Below are 20,354 nucleotides of genomic sequence, written 5' to 3' on the forward strand. Positions count from 1 at the left end.
AGCAAAGCCCTGTGATCTCCTCCAGTGGTTTTCAGAGTAGCTAAAAAGTGTTTGACAAGAATAAGAAAGAGAAATGTGCAAACCCCCCCCCCCAAGTGCAGTTATGGGGCTGCTGAAACCTCCATTCTTCCCTATGGAGAAAAACCTTAAAGCCACTTGTGGGGTGCTGGGGTGGCCCAGAGTGAGTGGTGGTCTAGTGCAAAGAGGGTGCCAACCACCCCCATGGGTTGCTAACCCATGGGGTACTGGGTTTTGTTGTTTCTGAAGTGTTCTGAGTGTAGATTCTTTGGTAGCATATTAGATTTTCAATGACAAACCATGAATCCACTCTCATCTGCTAACCTTAAAGACACATAAACTTCAAAAATCACTTAAAAATCAGCCCTTTGCCCAATTCCTTTCAAATAATTCTGATAGCTTCCTGGGCCCCCTTGGGCACTACCACCCACCACACTCTGCTCTAGGCCACCCCTTTGCCCCCGACATGAAGCTATACATTTGCTGACACCTCCATGCTTTATGGAGAAAAACCTTAAAGACACATAAACTTCAAAAATCACTTTAAAATCAGCCCTTTGCCCAATTCCTTTCAAATAATTCTGATAGCTTCCTTGCCCACCCTAGGAACTACCAACTACCAGACTCTGCTCTAGGACACTCCTTTCCCCCCGACATGAAGCTATACATTTACTGCAATCCTAATTATTCCCTATGAGGAATTCAAAAACAATTTTAAAATTCACCAATAATCAGAGGAGTGTCCGATTGCCTTGGGGTTTTGTGGGTGGTAGGAATCCCTGTCTGTCTACTACCCACCCCACTTTTGTGCCCCTAGGTGCTCCACAATAGGGGATATGGGCTGGTTCTGGTCCCTTTATACACTATGAGAAAAATAATTGAAAATATTTCAAATATTCATAAAAAATCGCAGGACTGTCCGATTGCTTCAGGGTTTGGGTGGTTGTTGGCAACTACGGGTGCTCCACAATAAGGTATAATGGCCTGGTTCGAGTCCCATTATACCCTATGAGTAAAAAATAAAAATAATTTTCAAAAATTAATTAAAAAATCGTACGAGTGTCCGATTGCTTTGGGGTTTGGGTGGCAGGTACCCGTGGGTGCCAGCTACCATCCTACCAACTTTTGGATGTCCAAACCAGTTCAAATCGAACCACCCCCTGGTTTGGTTCAAATTCGAACCTGCATCTCGAAACTGATGGCCGGTTCGGTTCAAATTTGAACCTTCGAACCACCCTGGTTCGAATTCAAACCAGTTCAAATTTGAACCGGTTTGCACATCCCTAATTCCTACAGTGTATCTGATAACAGGTATAGTCCAGGTGTTTATGGCTTCTATGGTGTTCCTGCCATTGAGTTTGGACTTGAGGATTTTTCTAACTCTCCTGATGTATTCACTTCCAATTTTTCTTTTAACTTCAGTGTGTGCAATGTTATCAGCCTGGAGAATGCCCAAGTATTTGTAATGTTCTTTCTCTTGCAGGTTCTTGATGTTGCTTCCATTGGGCAGTTCTATTCCTTCTGTTTTTGTTATTTTCCCTCTGTTCAATATTAATGCAGCACACTTATCTAGTCCAAACTCCATTGCTATATCGCTGCTGAATATACGGACAGTGTTTAGCAGTGATTTGATTTCTGACTGGAACTTTCCATACAACTTCAGATCGCCCAGATGGTTTCTTTTACTTGATGCTTTAGATGTTTGGAATCCGAGGCCCGTTTTGTTTAGTATTTGTGAAAATGGAGTCATGGCAATGATAAATAACAAAGGGGATAGTGTGTCCCCTTGGAAAATACCACTTCTAATGTTAACCTGTCCAAGTGTCTTGTCATTGATTGTTAACTGTGTACTCCACATACTCATTGCTTTTTAAATAAATATCTGAATGTTTTTGCTGACACCAGTTGTTTCTAAACATTTTAGTATCCATGTGTGAGGAAATGAATCGAAGGCTTTCTTGTAGTCAATCCATGCAACACTTAGATTTGTTTTTCTTCTCTTGCAATTTTCTAAAATCATTTTGTCAATCAGCAGCTGGTCTTTTGTGCCTCTGGTGTTTGGGCAATTTCCTTTCTGTTCAACTGGAAGCTGTTTGTTAGTTAATAAGTGTTGCATTACTTCATCTGCTATTATTCCAGTTAAAAATTTGAACATGGTTGGCAGGCAGGTTATCTGTCTGTAATTACTTGGAACTGCCCCTTTTGCTGGGTCTTTCATGATGAGATGAGTTTTGCCAGTTGTTAGCCATTGTTCAATATCACCTCTTTGCAAAATGTGATTGAACTGTCTTGATAGTTGTTTATGAAGGCTTGTTAGGTGTTTAAGCCAAAAGCCATGCTGTTCATCGTCGCCTGGCGCAGTCCAATTTTTAATTTTCTTTTCTCTTTCACTTAATTCTGGTGTTATTATTAGATGTTGCATTTGTTGGTTACATTTTTCGACCTCTTTCACTCAGCCTGCTTCTTTATTATAGTCTATTGGATTGTTGCATAATTTTCCCCAGAATTGTTTTTTCTGGGCACTGTTTCTTCTTTGTTTTTGTTTCACTGTTTCTTCTTTGTTTTCTTTGTTTTTTCTGGGCACTGTTTCTTCTTTGTTTGGTGTTTCTAGGTTTCTTGCAGTTTCTCCTTCTATGCTTTGGTAGAAACGTCTCTGATTCGACTGGAATTGGAGATTCTGCCTGTGTTGTGTAATTCTGGCTTCATACCTGCTAACCTTCTTTGACACTGCTGTTATTTGCTGCTTTATTATTCCCAGGACTTCTCTAATTTTCCTTGAATCTAGGTGGTATTTTTGGATCAGATACTGTTTGGTGTTTTCATTCTTCAGCTTCTTGTCTTTCATATCTTTCCATTTACTAGCATCTGATATAAGCCTGGCGATTTTATTTTCTAATCTATTCTTCCATTTAGGTGATGTATTACTTTCTTTTTTCACAGGTCCATTGATCTTATATCTGAGCTCTTGTGTTCTTATTGTTGCTGCACTGTACATTAGTTGGTTTGTTTCTTGCAAATTATTGGTTGTTATTTCTGCAAGTGAAGCATTGACACCTTTTAATGCCTGAGCAAGTTTTTTTTTGGCAACTGTTTTTAGAGCTGGAAGTCAAACCCTAGTGGTTGTTTGGTTCATGTGCTCAGTTATTTTTTCCTTTAGTTCTTGTTGCTTTTCTGTTAAACGGCATTTGGGTTTTTGAGGTGAAGGCAAAGGGGAGGTTGCCTGGTTTTGATTTTGAAACAGTTCAGCAACAGTGGCATCCTCTATTTCCAACACCTCCTCCTCCACCTGCGCCTGAGCAACTTCTTCAGTTGGTGGTAATTCTTCTTCCATATCTTGAGCCTGTGTTGCTCTTTTCAGTTCTTCCAGCTCAACTTCTGTGAATACTTTATTTCTTATTATGAATCTTCTCTGGTATGCTAGCCTTTGTTCTGTTATTTCTGTATCTGGATGCTTCTCTTTCCTAATTTGGTACATTCTTTTAAAATAACCTCTTCTAGTTGGACTAGACTTGTAATAGCATATCATTGTTTCCTTGTTGGCACTTTTCGTATATTTTTTCCAGTTAAGTGATGTTTCTTCCAATAACCTTGTAGTCTCCAGCCCTGGTGGCTCAACTGAAGATCCAGAGTCCTGTAGCCCACTTGCCACCAGTTGTCCAGGGACTCCAGCACCTGGCATGGTCCTTGTTGACCCGGCGTAGACCGATCCAGTATAGATTTGTTAAAGTTATGTCTCACCATATTGTTGATGGGAGAGGCACTCTTTGTCTGGCTCCTCTGGTGAGACCTGTCCAGTGTGGTTGGACTTCTGGCATAGTTCTCACCTTCCTCAGAGTAGGCAAGCCCCACAACCATGCTAAGGTAGTGCCTCACTAATATTATTATTATTATTATTTCTTGTTTACACAGTCAGACAGGTTTTATTGACTGTTTTGTTTTATCCAGACATCAAGTCCTTCCCAAGGACCTGGGATGGCTGGTTTTATGGTCAATGTTGTTGCTGTTGTTATAGATATCGTCACAGAATATAGGCTGTTCCCAGTAAAGTTGCTTTTTGTAACTGGCTGATGGTGATTTCTGTGGCCCCTATGGTGTTGAGGTGCTCTTCAAGGTCTTTTGGAACTGCACCCAGGGCGCCAATTACCACTGGGATTATTTTGGTCTTTTTCTGCCACAGCCTTTCAGTTTCAATTGGTAGCTCTTTGTATTTGGTGATTTTTTCTATTTCTTTTACTTCTGTTCTCCTCTCCCCTGGTATTGCTATGTCGATTATTTTAACTTGTTCTTCTTTCTTCTCTACTACAATTATATCTGGTGTATTGTGTGGCAGATGTTTGTCTGTTTGTAGTCAGAAGTCCCATAATATTTTGGCATCTTCATTTTCTACCACTTTTTCAATTTTATGGTCCCACCCATTTTTGGCTACAGGTAGCTTGTATTTTTTGCAGATGTTCCAGTGTATCATCCCTGCTACCTTGTCATGCCTTTGTTTGTAGTCAATCTGTGAGATCTTTTTACAACAGCTGATTAGGTGGTCCACTGTTGTTGTTGTTGTTGTTTGTTGTTGTTATTTTCGTTCTCTCTTTCTTTTTATTTTTTCCGATTAATTTCATTTAACACATTTTTATACCTCCCTATACATGAAAGGTATGTATGTATGTATGTATGTATGTATGTATGTATTTATTTTTATTTTTTAGATTAATTTCATTTAACACATTTGTATACCTCCCCATACACGGGTTTGTGAGTGGTTCACCATCTAATAACACAACAAAAACACATAGAGCAAAAACGGTGGTTTGACTGAACTGCCAAAGCCCCAGGTACACACGTAAGCCCTACCTCCTGTTTTGGAAACAGTGTTCTAAGAATTTTGAATATTTGGAATCCAGGGGCATAAGGAAAGTGGAGAAAGGGGGGACAATTTTCCCACAGCTGGCAGGGTCTGGGGGGGGGCACCAAGGCACCCAAGATGCCCACTTGCCCCCTCCCACACCCAGCTGGTGAACAAAGTGCTTGCCAGCTGGGAGTGGAAGGCACGTCCTTCTTGTCCCCAGGAAGTGTTTCAATGAAACACTGGCTGTTGGGGCGGGGGAGGAAACCCAGGCAGCCAGTGTTTCAGTGAAATGCTGACTGGGGAGAAATAGGAGAGGGTCCAAATGAACCTCTCCCAGGCAGTGGCCATGATCTCTGCATCTGGCATCAGATGCAAGGGGTGGGGCCAAAGCCGAGGTCACGACCTGTCAGGTCTGGTAGAACTTCCCTTCCCTAGTCAGCAGTTCATGGAATCGTTGACTGGGAGCTCCTTTCCCTGCCTCCTTAAGAAAGCAGGGAAAGCTGCTCCCAGTCAGTAATTCTACAACTGCTGGGGAAAGGAAGCTTTGCTAGGGCTGATAAGCCCTGACCTTGGTATGGTCCCAGCCCCTTGCCTCTGATGTCAGACACAGGAGGTGTGTTTTGGGACATGTGCATGCAAAGTGCATGTGATTGTTAAGCCTAGGTGATGGTAGAGCCTCCAGAAGACTTTGTCCTCCAGGCATGATCAAGCTTCCTATGCCCCCATTGGAAACAATAGGTCAAGATATGTAAATCCACCAATCCCAGCATATTCTACCCTGCTTGTGACATGGAATGAACATCTGTTACTGAGTTTTGAAGAGAGTGGTAAATGTCCAATTCCATGCCACAAATATGGTAGAATATGCCAAAATTGGCGAGTTCTTATGTTGCACCCAATTCTGGCATATCGTTCCCAAGACCAGAAGTAGGACTCATGTGTCTTTCACAGGCCAAATTGCTGATTCCACACTACATCTGAACCTGGCCATAGAATAAGAATGAAATGTTCTTCACACCCCCACACAATTTCATGTAAAAACACTGTGGGGGTGGGGAGAAGGAATGCGGCAATAAGATAGTGTGACAAGAGAAGGAATGCTGAGATAAGATGGAGGAAAGTTGAAAAATATAAGACAGCTTGAGCCCAAATAGCTACACTTGTCCTAAGGCTGCTGAACTGAGCCTCATTCAAAGTGGAGTGACACTAGATGGCTGGGTGAATATAGCAGCCCCTGGAAGAAAAACGTCATGCCACACAGAGATCTGTGTTAGTCCACCTTTCTTCACCCTTCTGCTCTAAACTCAGCCTAGCTATAAGAAAATCTTTGTGTTGTAATATATGGGGGACAAAGTGCAGGAACAATTTCAGGAGGTACTTGCTATTCCTGAAATGATAATGATTCTGAACAAAAAACTGGGTTTGATTGAATCGGGAATTCTAGGGGTGTGCAATTCGGGTTTTTGGGTGATTTGGCTCGGACCCGAACCGAATCACCCCTGTTCTGTTTTGTGCCCGAATCTGGGTCACCCGAATCACCCTTGATTCGGTTCGGATTTGGATTTAATCCGAATCTGAATCTGAAATGATTCGGGTGGGTAAAAAGGGGCCCAGGGGCAAAATTTTGGGGTGCGATGGTAGTGCCCAATGGTTGGAGTCTACCACCCCAATTTCAGGGGGATTGGGCAAAGGGCTGATTTTTGGGAAATTTCTGAAATTTTCATGTCTTTGGGGCATATTGGGGCATATTGGGGCAGAAAGTGGGGCCAGGGGCAGAATAGTGGGGTGGGGTGGTAGTGCCTAATTGGTGGAGGCTACCACCCCAATTTCAGGGGGATTGGACAAAGGGCTGATTTTTTGAGAATTTTTGAAGTTTTAGTGACTTTGGGGCAGTTTGGGGGCAGAAAGTGGATCTGCCCCAAAAGAGTGGGGTGGGGTGGTAGTGCCTAATGGTTGGAGGCTACCACCCCAATTTCAGGGGGATTGGGCAGAGGGCTGATATTTTGGGAATATTTGAAGTTTGGGTGTCTTTGGGGCAGATTGGGGGCAGTAAGTGGATCTGCCCCAAAGGAGTGGGGTGGGCTGGTAGATAGTGCCTAATGGGTGGAGACTACCACCCGTCCCCAATTTCAGAGTGATTGGGCAGAGGGGTGAATTTTGGTGAATTTATGAGGTTTGTCTTCATAAGGTGAAGTGTGCTAAATTGATTACTTCCTCATATTATTCATAGTAATTGAGGTGTGAAAAAGTGAAAGTGGGGTCATGAGAGTTGTTTAATTGAAAAAAATCTCATTTGCTATGATAGAATGAGAATTCACACCTCAGAAAAAACTTCGGGGGACATCGGGGGTGATTCGGTTCAGCCCTGAATCACCCGAAATTGTTCGTTTCGGGCACAGATCGTTCTGTGCCCGAAATTTTTTGCACATCCCTAGGGAATTCCTTGGAACATCCTGGATAGTGGATTCAAGTTAGACATTTGATGGGACATTTGATGCATGAAGCCAGTATTTTTGCAGCCCAAATCAGGCTGTTCGGTATAACTGCTTGCATACTTGGAATTGTACCTCCTGGAGTCTCTGGCCTTTCATTTGCATTAAAGATTGGAAACTCCAGCTCTCGATTCTTTTGTCTGAGGTGTGAAGGGGAGAAAGAAACTGCCCTGCATCCTGTTGCTCAAACAGTTTCTAGCTGCCCTTGACTTGAGCTTGGAGATAAGGGTGTGTGAAATAGGTTGGAGCATCTCTAACAGTAGCTGCTGGATGTGACTTATGTGAAATATTACCTTCAGAGACAGACTGTGGATATTAACACTTTTGTGGGATGGTGTATTTAAAATTTTTTTAATGTTGTCCCTGCTTCCATGATTTAAGTCAAGGAACTGAAGTTTATAACTTTTTGTTTCCAAAGTTCAGAAGAATTTCATGAGAGCACTGTGTTCAATTTGCCTTCAGTCATGTAGATGTCTGCCTAACTTATCATAGAAATACTGGCCACATGTAATATAGAACTGTGGGACCAATGAACCTGTGGTTCTGTGTCCCCCTCCTCCAGCTCCCCCATCTGCATTCAGACCTTCAGGAGAGTGTCCTCTCTGCAGTCAGTGAGACTGCAGAGAGTTGGGGGAGCTGGCTGTGTGGTCTTGACAGAAAGACAGCCTGCACAGCCAGTCAGGGAGGGAGATAGGGAGGAGCTTCCTCCCTCAAGTTCAGTTGCTGCATTCAAATGCAAAGGAGGATTCCTGGATCCTTGGTTTGGAGCAGCTAAACCTCACTCTATACAGAGGGTTCAAACTGGAGTTTTGTCAGTGCAACCTCAGGTCATGCTGCTAACAGAACTGACTTTGTCTGGGTTCAGACAGATGGTAAGGAAACAGAAGATCCCACCAACTCCGCTTCCCTGTTATGTGTGAATGAGACCACTGTAAATTACCAATTGATGGCCTATAACCAACCTGCTAGACTTAGCTGAAAGACTTGCATCAGCACAATTGAAGTGAATCATTTTCAGGGCAAAAATAACACCTTCCCATTCTTGCTTCTTCCCATTCTTGCAGGAGGGTCCTTTTCTCTCAAGGAGCGACAGTGATATATATGAACTAGGAGGATTTCCCCCATTCTTCTTACAAGACTTGCACTGAAACTCTATGAAATAATTCAAAATACATCATAAGTCATATGGGAGGACAGCTGGTCTTGTGGTAGTAGCAAGCATGACTTGTCCCCTTAGTTACGCAGGGTCCACCCTGTTGCATATGAATGAGAGACTACTTGTGTGAGCACTGTAAGATATTCCCCTTAGTGGATGGAGCAACTCTGGGAAGAGCAGAAGGTTTCAAGTTCCCTCCCTGGCATCTCCAAGATAGGGCTGAGAGAGATTCCTGCCTGCAACCTTGGAGAAGCCACTGCCAGTCTGTGAAGACAATACTGAGCTAGATAGACCAATGGTCTGAGTATATGGCAGCTTCCTATGTTCTCAAGGGCCCCCAGATCCACCCCTCCCTATTTTCTTCATTATCTTCTTCACTCCGAAGGAGTCAATGGGTAGAGGAGCAAACATGGGCTGCCTCTTCCCTAGCTACGCCCCTGGTGGCAGGAGCATGCCTCCTCCATCACTGGCCATCACTGCATCTGCCTTCACTGCCACCCCTCTGCCATCATCACCACCAGGGGAGTCTGCTCCTGGGGCAGAAAGCCTGCCACTGTGGGAGGGCTGCCCATGCTATCTCTATGCCACTGAGAGGAAAGAGAATGTACCCTAGGGTGGTGATGGTAGCTCTAGATGATAGGCAAATTCTGTTCCTTTGAATATTACATATTCCAGGGAGCCTCAGACAGATGAAGCTGAACCTACCTGAGAGCTGAATACTTTGAATGTGGGAACCTGTCCAGTTTCTTCAAAGCAGCTCACCATCAAAGTAGCACAGCTGCTGTCCCTCCCCCTTTCTTTGCAGTTAAAACTGTAAGGAGTTTCTATAAAAGGCTGCCTGAAACATTTTTCAGTAGCACCTTTTAATTTCAATAGGATCTATTTTTTCAATAGGATCCTTTTAATTACAAACATAAGGAATCTAAGATGCTGCAGACCCCAGAATGGGAAACTGTCTAGTTCTGTTTGCTGTACTTTATGGGAACGGAATAGGAAGTCACTGTTTGGCAGGTGCATTTGCTACACTCCTCAAACTTATTAAAAAACAGTGGAAATTGGAGGAGGAAAGCAACTTTGTCTTGTAGCACTAACTAGAGCATAGGACTCTGAGCAAGATATTAGGTAAACATTACATTGTCTCTATATTTCTCCTCCAGTTCTTACCCCATAAAGGTGGACAGCTCACTATCATTAAGTTGCCCACCTAATCAGGCAGAGATCGATAGCTTTGGAATGAGCGGTGTGTGTGTGTGTGTGTGTGTGTGTGTGTGTGTGTGTGTGTGTGAAGCCCCCCTTGAGCAATGTTCAGTGGAATCAATCTTCTCCTTCTAGCACTAACAAAATTCTTGGAGCACCTCCTCAAATGTTCAACTAGAAAAAGCCACCTCTTTGCAATAGTGGAAGAGTGCAGTCTGGCTGCCTCCTCTGGGATCCCACAATGCACTGCATGAAGAACACACTACATTGGGGGATTCCCCACTGCTGGGCCACTCCTTCCAGCAGCCCGAGTTTCACATGACCAGGAGGTGAGGTAGGAGGATCCATACACACCCTTCTAGCTCACTTTTACTGTAGTCTGGGTACAAAACCCAGGCTACTCTGTGGAGGAGTGTTGGAATCAATCCTGACCCTGACAGTTCTCACGACCAGTCCTACCCAGGCTAGCACTGCCCTACTCTCCGAGGTAATTTTGGAGCCTGGACCTAAAGGCCTTTGGAGGGTGCCCCCTCCCCTGCAAATTAAGCATCAACGTGCTTGGCTGGGCAACTAGACAACAGCACCCAGGACAGACTAAAGCGGATTTGGGGGCCCAGGGTCTGTGGAAGCCCTGGACTTTGGTCCAGAAGTCCAGAGGTAAGAGTGTGTCTGGCCCTACTCAGGTAGGGCTGGTCATGAGAACAACCTCAATATTTGTTGTCTTGAGGTGCAATTCCCTCCTTTATTAGTGTGTCTGTTGATCCATTGGGCCTTCTTTCATTAGGAGAAGATCAATGCAAATGTAGGTGCAAAACAGCTCTGCTTTCTCTCTGTCACCTGTTAACCATCCCACCATCTTCTCTAAGCAACAGGCCTAGAGCTTCCTTGACTTTCTTCTTGTCCCAGACATATCTGAAGAGTTGGCCCAAGACCAATGGGAATGGCTTTGGGAAAATAAGAGGTTGGTGAGTATATCATTGGGGGAGAGCTTCTAAAAGGTTCATTTCTGTTGGTATTTGACTTCGATTCAAATTATAAATAGGTTAAAACATATTTATAATTTGAATCTAAGTCAATGCTGGAAGTATAAATTAGAAGGAGCAGATATATACCATATGATGTGGAAATGCCCATTACTAAAAGGTTTTTGGAAAGAGGTCCAACAGAAAATAGCAGAAATAACTGGATATGCAGTCCCAAAAGATCCAAAAATATTATTATTTGAGTATATAAAGGAAGTTATTGCAGTGGATTTAGAAAGGATACTGCCTTTATTAGCAGTAACCAGAGTGTGTTTAGCCACAAAATGGAAATTGCATGCTACCCCATCCCTCCAGAACTGGTTTGAGTAGGTCTGACATACCGCCTTAACATATTATAAAAAGCATTGGAAGAAAGCAGACAAGACAGATTTCTGGAGAGTCTGAGTCTACTTAGAGGCTACTGGAATAATATTATACAGGATGATGATTGCGTGGTTTTCTTTTCTTTTTTTTTTAGAGAGTATTATAAAAAGATATAAAGTAAGTACAAATTTTAAATGATTTTCTAATTGTAATAATGTCATAATAATTGTGAATGGTAACATTTGTGGGAGGGTTTTTGTAATTTTGTGTTGCATATCAATGTAACATTTTCTAATTAAAATAATAATATATATTTTTTAAAAATCTTTCCTAACATCCATGCTACCTGCTCAACTTCCTTAACTTTTTCCTCCCCTTGATATCATGTATTCCAAGATGATGTGCTCATATTCTCCCAGGCGTGCCTCCAATTTCACCCCATCAACCAATTCTGCTCTTTTAGTAAGGACACATTCCAGGATAGGCACCTCCCTGGTTCCATCTTCCATTTTCTGAAATATGAAGTTGCCAGCAAGGCAGGTCAAGACTTCCAGCATATGTCAAAATAGTTGAAATCCCCCATTATTACTACCATCTGACTCTTTTCATGTTTGGTAATTTGACGGAGGAAAGCATTGTCCCTAACTTCTGTTTGGCCAGATAGCCTACAATAAACTCCCATAATAACATCACTTTCATTTCTCTCTCCTTTTATTTTTAACCAGACACTTTTGACTGGGCTTCCTTGCCAAAATACTATACAGGTGCATAAATGCAAACCCTCCTCCCTTTATGTTAGGCCTATTCCTTTTGAGCAACTTATATACTTCAAGTACAATATTCCATTCATGAGCCTCATTCCACCAAGTTTCAGTGATATTTATCAGATTTTACTGTATTTACACTGGAATGTGCTGTGTGAGGTCAGGCTAAATTACCACCCCCTGGGTTAATTAGTTCTGCAAAAGTGTGGAGGTTCCAAAGGCGTTTCTGGTCCCTGAGCTCTTTAAGCCTTCTATTATAATGCCCTTATACAAAACTATGGTGCGACCACACTTGGAGTACTGTGTACAATTCTGGTCACCACATCTAAAAAAGGAAATTGTAGAACTGGAAAAGGTGCAGGAGGGCAACCAAGATGCTCAGGGGCCTAAAGCACCTTCCTTATGAGGCAAGGCTACAACTCCTGGGGATATTTCGTTTAGAAAAAAGACGACTGCAGGGAGACATGATAGAGATCTATAAAATCATGCATGGTGTGGAGAAAGTGGAGAGAGAGAAATTCTTCTCTCTCACACATAACACTAGAACCAGGAGTCATCTCATGAAATTGATTGCCGGGAAATCTAGGACCAACAAACAGAAGTACTTTTTCACACAACGCATAATCAACTTGTGGAATTCTCTGCCACAAGATGTGGTGACAGCCAACAACCTGGATGGCTTTAAGAAGGGTTTGGATAACTTCCTGGAGGAGAGGTCTATTAACAGCTACTAGTCGGAGGGCTATAGGCCACCTCCAGCCTGAAAGGCAAGATGCCTCTGAGTACTAGTTGTGGGGGAGTAACAGCAGGAGAGAAAGCATGCCCTCAACTCCTGCTGTAGGCTTCCAGTAGTATCTGGTGGGCCACTGTGTGAAACAGGATGCTGAATTAGATGGCCTTGGGCCTGATCCAGCAGGGCTGTTCTTATGTTCTTAAGCTAAATAGTCCTGAAAGGTTACTCTAGGGAAGATTCCTTCACCTTCTAAGTGATGCCTTGGGGTGCTTGCCAAACTCCCATTGTTCTCTTCCCCCTGCTTATCTGAAATGACTCTGTAATTGTGACCAAATGTGATAATGGTAACAAATAAAGGGTGTCCATTACGACATTAAAGTAGAATTGACAAGGGAACAGTTTTCAGTGGATTTTTCATGGATTGTCAACAAATGCCCAGCAGATGGCATCAAGAAATACTGTCACAAACTTGGATGTCATCTGGAGCCTGTGGAATATCTCTCATAGACATGTGTGTTCATGTTAGAATCAATTGCCATCTTGAAATCCCCTAGTAGAATTAGGTGGAGTCAAGAATAATGGGTCTATCAATAGCCAGAATACCTAGATGGAACCTTCAAGTTCACAGGCAGTATCTTAATATATAAGAGCCTTAAGCGGTATGTAGCAAATCCCTTGGTATGTGGCACATATCGCGAGAATTCTGACAACACCCGGTGGGGAGGGGGAGACAGGGGGAGAGGGAGAGAAGGCATGGAAGAGGAGGCTGAAGAGCAGATGGAGGGGCAGCTGCTGCCAAGGAGGAGCAGGAGGGTGGAAGAAAGATCAGCAGAATCACTCCCTCACCTCACCCAGCCGCAGCTCATTCCCTCAGCTCCAGCTACTAGCCTATGATGCCTCGCCAAGTCTCCGCATGAGGAGAACAGCTGAGCCAGGGTTTCCCATCTGGCTGCACAGATGGCCCTCAGTACTCTCTCCCAACCTGGCTTGGTCATCCTCCTCATGAGGAGACTCAGCAGGACGTCAGAGGCCAGGGGTTGGAGCTTAGGGAGTGAGCGACAGTTGGGTGAGCTGAGAGAGTGGGGGGAGTGAAGATGAGTGGGTGGCTGTGGGTGGGGTGGTTGAGAGTGGGGAAGCAGAGGGAAGGGGAGTGGAGGAGAGCAGTGCTACAAGTGGTGTGGCTGAGAGTGGGGGAGTGAAGAGGAGATGGTGGCTGTGAGTAGAGTGTCTGAGAGCGGGAGAGTGGAAGGGAGGGGGTGGCGTGGCTGAAAGTGGTGGAGGAGAGGGTGGCTGAGAGTAGGGGAGTGGAGGGGATATGGTGGCTGAGAGTGGAATGTCTGAGAGTGGGAAAGTAGGGGGAGGGGTGGCTGCGAGTGGTGTGGCTGAAAGTGGTGGAGAGGAGGGGAGGGGTGGCTGTGCATGGGGTGGCAGAAAGGGGAGTGGGGAATGGAGGGGAGATGGTTTATGTGAGTGGGGTGTCCGAGAGTGGGAGAGTGGAGGGGAGGGGTGGCTGCAAGTGATGTAGCTGAAAGTGGTGGAGGGGAGAAGAGCAGGTGGCTGCAAGTGGGGTGGCTGAAAGTGGTGGAGGGGAGGGGTGGTTGCAAGTGGGGGAGCGGGGTGTGGAGGGGAGATGGTGTCTATGAGTGGGATGTCAGAGTGGGTGAGTGGAGGGGAGGGGTGGCGGCGGATGGGGTGGCTTAGAGTGGGAGAGGGGAGACGGTGGCTGCAAGTGGGGCAGCTGCGAGTGGGGGAGTGGAGTGGAGGTGGTGGCTGGAAGTGGGGTGGCTGACACAGAGCAATAAAGCAGGAACTGTGGTGTGACTATAAGGAGAGCAATAAAGTCCTAGTGTTCAGGTGTTCTGCACAGGGCCACCTAGTACCACTGAAAACCTGTTGTAGAGGGCAGTCAATTACCTTCACACTTTTCTCATGGACTTCCCCGAGGTACTTGGATGCTGGACTAGACACACCTTTCATCTGATCCAGCAGGACTTCTTATGTTTGTATGTCTATCCAAAAAATTAAGCTAGATCCCTTCAAACAAAACTTATAGATTAGATTACTTTTAAGCAATGCTCTATTCTGAAATATATTTGGTGTTTTAGAGATAAAAACAGAATACAAATCCCATTACAAAGGTCTTGAGTGATAGAAAGGTCACCTGAAACAGGACACATGCTCTTCTAATTTATAGATATCTTAAAGAGAGAACATGATGGGGCACAGGAGGAGGGGGACATAGGCCATAAGAATGAATATCTCTGTCCTGGCAGCTTAGTTTTGTCTGCTGGGTAAACACAAAGGCCAGGATCCAAGCAGATGTGTGATTTGTTCCATGCATTGACCTTCTCTTAGATGCACAGCACTTTTATTGATGCATGGAACTTTGGACTTTTGTTTCTTGAATACTGATAATCCATGGCAAACCACATTTGAAATTAAGAGTGATTTCAAAGCAGTTTATTCTGTGGGATGGAAGACCGCTGTTTAAAAGAAACAGTGAACTAAAATGGTTCCTTTCCATACATATCCAATGTAAGAATATGACCCTTAGGAGCTAGACCTCTTCCTGTACTCCATGACAAAGTCTCAATTAAATCAACAGAAGACGTTATTATACAACAATAAATTGATTCAATAAACACAGATAACCTCCCACTGAGCAAAAATACTGGGTTTAAGAAAACTTAAGAAACTTAACTTAAGAAAGTTAGCTGTCATCCCTTTAAAATTTTGCTTCAGCACATCCATAAATAATGTAATTTACTCACATTTTGTAACCTAGGGTAATTGAATTACCATTCTGGTTCAATATTTTGTTTTTCAGAGTTGCCAAGGTTGGTTGTCTTTGTTCTTGTTTTCAGGTTGAAAATTGCAGTTCTGTGTATCTGGACACTTTTTTTAAAAAGGTAAGATCAATTTTTAATTTATACTCCGGCAGTCTTGTTCTAAAGCAGAACCACAAGCATGTGCTCCACAACTAGGAAATGTCTCCTGCTTCAATTTCTGGAGCCATAAGAAAGCAGTCATGAGAAAGGATCTTGGAGGAGCTGGGGGGGGGCAGTTGTTGGGAATTTCCAGGGCACTGTGGGAGGCAGCAGATCAGTCCCTCTCATATTCCCACTCCAGAGCAGCTCATCCTAATGGGCCAGCGGGGTGCCAAAGGAGGCATAGCTGCCTCTCCTTCTTCTGTTTGCTCCTCTTTCTCCCACCCTACCCTACCCCACCCCACCCCAGCCCACCCCAGCCCAGCCCAGCCCAGCATTAAGGAGAGCTGTGCTGCTGTGCAGCTCTCCTTAATGCTGGGGCAGGGTAGGATGGGAGAAAGAGAAGCAAACAATGCTGCTGGGAAGGAGAGGCAGCTGTGCCTCCTTTGCTGGCCCCCTGGCTAATTAGAATGAGCCGCTCCTGCTTCCAGTGACATCATGAGGGATGCAACTAGATCTGAACAACTCAGAAATGGGAGCAAAAGCAACAAATGATTTTTTTAAAAAAAGTTAGGGGTGAATAACTCATTCTTTACAACTATTTTGGAACCTGACTGGGCAGGTTCACCTATTGGTAACAAATACTAATATTTGTTACTAATAACATACATGTATTTTAAGTTTGCTGTCATCATACTTCTAATTGCCACTGAAGTAATGACCTTATTTAATGCAATCAGGGATTTAAAAGGACACAAAGTGTGATATCCAAAATGTTCCTAAGTAACTGATCATTAAAAATAATTAGAGATCTCATTCTAGGGATAGGTACAAACACCCAGAAACAACACTCTTCTCCATCATACAATGTGAAAGCCTTGAAATCTGAACTGAAGCTATAAACTGGAGCACTTATTCTGCTCAATGCCTGAGATGTTAGTGTAAATTTCAAGTTCAGATTGATTTATTGAGCAAGTCACTGTTAAGATATTTGAGTCATCAGCTTTGATTGCATGCCTAGCATGAGCGGGGGGGTGGGGGTGGGGAGAAATCATTGTTGTATTAACTTATAGAACAAACTTTTTATGACATATGGATGGAAATATTAAAAAAATTATATTTCAGTGGATCACCACATACCCAAATGAAAGCAGATCATTGAAAGACATCGTGATAAATTATACTGTGACTGTATGATAAAGTAGTTTTGTGCAATAAAAATGTCTGATGTGTTGGTGACTCTGGTATTTGAGAGATACAAGCATTAAGCCTGAAGGTTGAAATTACCTAGAAGATAGTCCAGAAAATACCTATCTTGATATTATCAGATCCGACAATACTGTCTAATACGACAAGTATTGATAAATTGCCAAACCCCGAACTTTAAAAGATCGTTAGTAATTGTAATAGATGCAGCTTCTTCATTGTGCTGTAGGCTGAAACACAGTTGAATTTTAAAATCAATCATTTCTAGCTAGATAATGTACCCAAGAAACAAGCCTGCAGTAGGAATCAACTAGAAAAAAGCATTTACTTGTAAATGCTGTTCTGGGGAGAGAGAGAATTGCTTTCCATTCAGATAAACCATGAGAATTACTTAATTGCTCAAATAATCTTTAATTGCTAGTTTGGCAATTACATTTGGCATTTCATGCTTATTTTTCCTAACTGTATAGGAAAATCAGCAAAGAAATCAGCTGCGGGAAAGGATGAGAAGGCTGGTTGTTGGGATCATTGCCACCCCATAGCAGGAAGTCCACATAAAATGGGTTGGCACTGACTATCCACTCAGAAACAAAACACAGCCGGTTTCTGCTTTTAACCTCTCTCATTGTCACATATACATTGCTGCATGAGGCACTACTCTCCATTCAACAGCAGGGGCTGTTTGTGGCCGTTTCCACTACTCCAGCATGGTGTTTCCTTCTCTTTTCCATACTTTACAGAGAAGCCTGCTAACCTGAAGAGAGGTTGTCCCCATGGCAGGCAGCTGCCCAGGAGCACCTTATCTCTCTTTGTACTCAATTCCTGAGTCAACTGACAGTGGGAAATCACCTGCCAGGGACTGAAGACGTATGATGGGTGACCATGCCCCACCTAGGGCTCCTGCACTGTTTCTCTCAGGCCAGGTGTACTGTGGATCTGCTGATCTGGTGACGACTTCCCCCAGATCCTACACTGGGCTCAGTCATGGTGCTCACTGCTGGTGGACTCTTGACCAGCATTTCCCATGGTGCCTGGCTCACACTGGTCATGGGGTGTCTGGAGAAGCTCTCAAAAGAGGAGGTCTGGTGTAGTTCACTAGATAGGATATTGGACTTTATCTGGAATGCATTATGTAGAATCCTTGCTCAGACATTGACAGGTAATCCCCCCCACTCACTCCCTCCCACCCCGTTCTGCAAAAAAGAGCTTAAACTTCACCCCATACAGTAGTGGAGTTAAGGAGTTAATTTTTATTTATTTAATACATTTGTATACCACCTATTACAAAAATCTCAAGGTGGTTAACAAAGAAAGACAAACCACCACCACCTCAACAAATCAAGACTAATACAGAATTCAATTTAAAAATAATCATTTAGTGTTGTTGTTTTTAAAAAAAGCCTGGCAGAACAATCATTCAGTTTTTTAAAAGCCTGGCTGAACAGGTGCCTCTTTAATTGTTTCCTAAAAGCCATCAGGGCTGCAGCAGCTCTAATTTCAACAGGAAGTACATTCCACAGCCCCAGGGCAACTACAGAGAAATTTCACTTCTGAGTTGCCACTGGGTGAGCTGGTGGCACCCTCAGACGAACCTCCTTTGGCTATCTTAATAGGTGGTGGGGTTCATAATGAAGAAGGCATTCTTTTAAATACCCTGGACCCAAGCTGTTAAAGAGTTTCTAAGTAATAGCCCACACTTTGTATTTTCCCCAGAAACCTCCTGGCATCCAGTGTAGCTCTTTCAGAACAGAAGTAAAATGGTCTATTTGGGATGTCCTGGAGACCAACCAGGCAGAAGCGTTCTACATCAATTGTACATAAGAACATAAGAACAGCCCTTTTCTGCTCAAAATGGACTCACTGAACTGGAAATACAAAGTGTCAAAATGAGACTCTTCCACATAAGGAGGTGCAGCTGCCGGGAATGTGTGAATTATCCCAGTCAACACCTCTTAAACAAGAAACGTACACCCACTGGTAATACAAGGGTATAGTTTGGAGAAATGATTGGTCGGGGTGCTTTTTATCTTCTGTACATAGCTTTTATTGTCTCATAACATCTAATATAAACAATATGATATAGAGGTTTGTTATAAAATACACATTTTACAAAGAAAAGGCTTGCATCAAACATATCTTGCCATCACCAAAAGGCTTGCACCAAAAGAAATGCATAGCTTGAAACAGATCATCTTCAATAATAAACACTCAAAAATAATCAAAAAACGATCAAGGTTTGAAACAAAAGCACCCCAGTCTGAAAATCCACTCGCAATAATATTTTGGCCCCCAGAGGCTAACTCCAGCTTGCATATAAAAGATTGTTCTCTAGTTCTTCATGTCTTCTCAAAAAACATTCTGAGAATGATACAATTCAAAGCTGTTGTTTCTAGTCTCAAAAAGAGACTGGCTCCATCTTAGGGCAGTGCATTTTACTTCTTTAAAAGTATCTTTTAAAGTCCATTTTCTCAGCCCTAGGGCTGAGACAGCCCAGCCATTAGGCTGTCTGTCTGAATGCCTGGTCAGCTTATGTTCCAAATTTCTTTCTGGATCTGCTCTGGAGCACTATAGCCAATTATGGAGAAACTTTCACTCCAACAGCCCCTTGCAATTCAAAACAATCTGTTTAGTTTATGTTATTTAGTCCTTGAAATGTTGCTCTGAGTGGTTAGTTGTATTCTTTCTCCTCAATAAGGTCAGACTGGTCTCTTATTAATGGCTTGTAAAGCCTTGATATGTGTACAGAGAAACTGCTGAACAATTCATAGGCACAAAGGTTATTCTTTCCTGCTTCCAAGCAGCTCTGTCACAGAGATGGCTCCTCTCACATCAGTCAGGAAGGCCAATCGTGTTTAACCATGACAAAAGACTCCTCTTAATCACTATAAATTTGTCCTTTAAGCAGTGGTATGTTCCCCCTGATCAACAAAATAATCATTTACTTATTTTTAATTGTATGTAGTGCAACAGTCTTGTTCAGTGACAGTTCTTGTACTTTGGTTTTGTTTTATTGTTTACTGCGTATTTGTGTAAATTTATTTTTGAAATCTCACATGTGGTACAGGTATGTATCTTGGGCTGTCTAGAGATGGAGGAGTGGGGGATGACTCTGGGGCAGCTATTTCAGTGGTGGTGGAGAATCAACAAAGTTTGGCACTGGTAGGTCTGTGAGTTGTTACAGGGGGAGGGAACTCAAAATTTTTATTATTTATTTATTTATTTATTTATTTATTTATTTATTTATTTTTAAAACTTTTATACTGCCCTTCCAAAAGGCTCAGGGCAGTTTACATTAAAACACCATTAAAATCAGTTAATAATTAAAACAAAAATATATATTTTTGAATTAAAATTAACAAACAAAATTAACAGAATTAACAAATAAAATTAACAGCAATTTAATTGCTGTTTCCCCTTCCAGCAGGCCTACAATCTCTTTGATATTGGAGAGCAGTGCCAATTACCCACAGAACCTCACCTTGTTACTCTGCAATTCCAGGTCAGTCCAAAATAAGTCTGAGACCATCCATGATTTGATTACGGATGAAGGAGTGAACCCAGTATGCATTATGAAGACTTGGTTGGAAGAGTCTAGTGGGCCAGTTTGGTCCCAGCTTCTCCAGGTGAAAAAATTCCATGGTGGAGCAGGTGAGAGGATATGGATGGGGAGCTAGG

This window comes from Hemicordylus capensis, chromosome 4, assembly GCF_027244095.1.
Source record: "Hemicordylus capensis ecotype Gifberg chromosome 4, rHemCap1.1.pri, whole genome shotgun sequence".
Classification (NCBI taxonomy): domain Eukaryota; kingdom Metazoa; phylum Chordata; class Lepidosauria; order Squamata; family Cordylidae; genus Hemicordylus; species Hemicordylus capensis.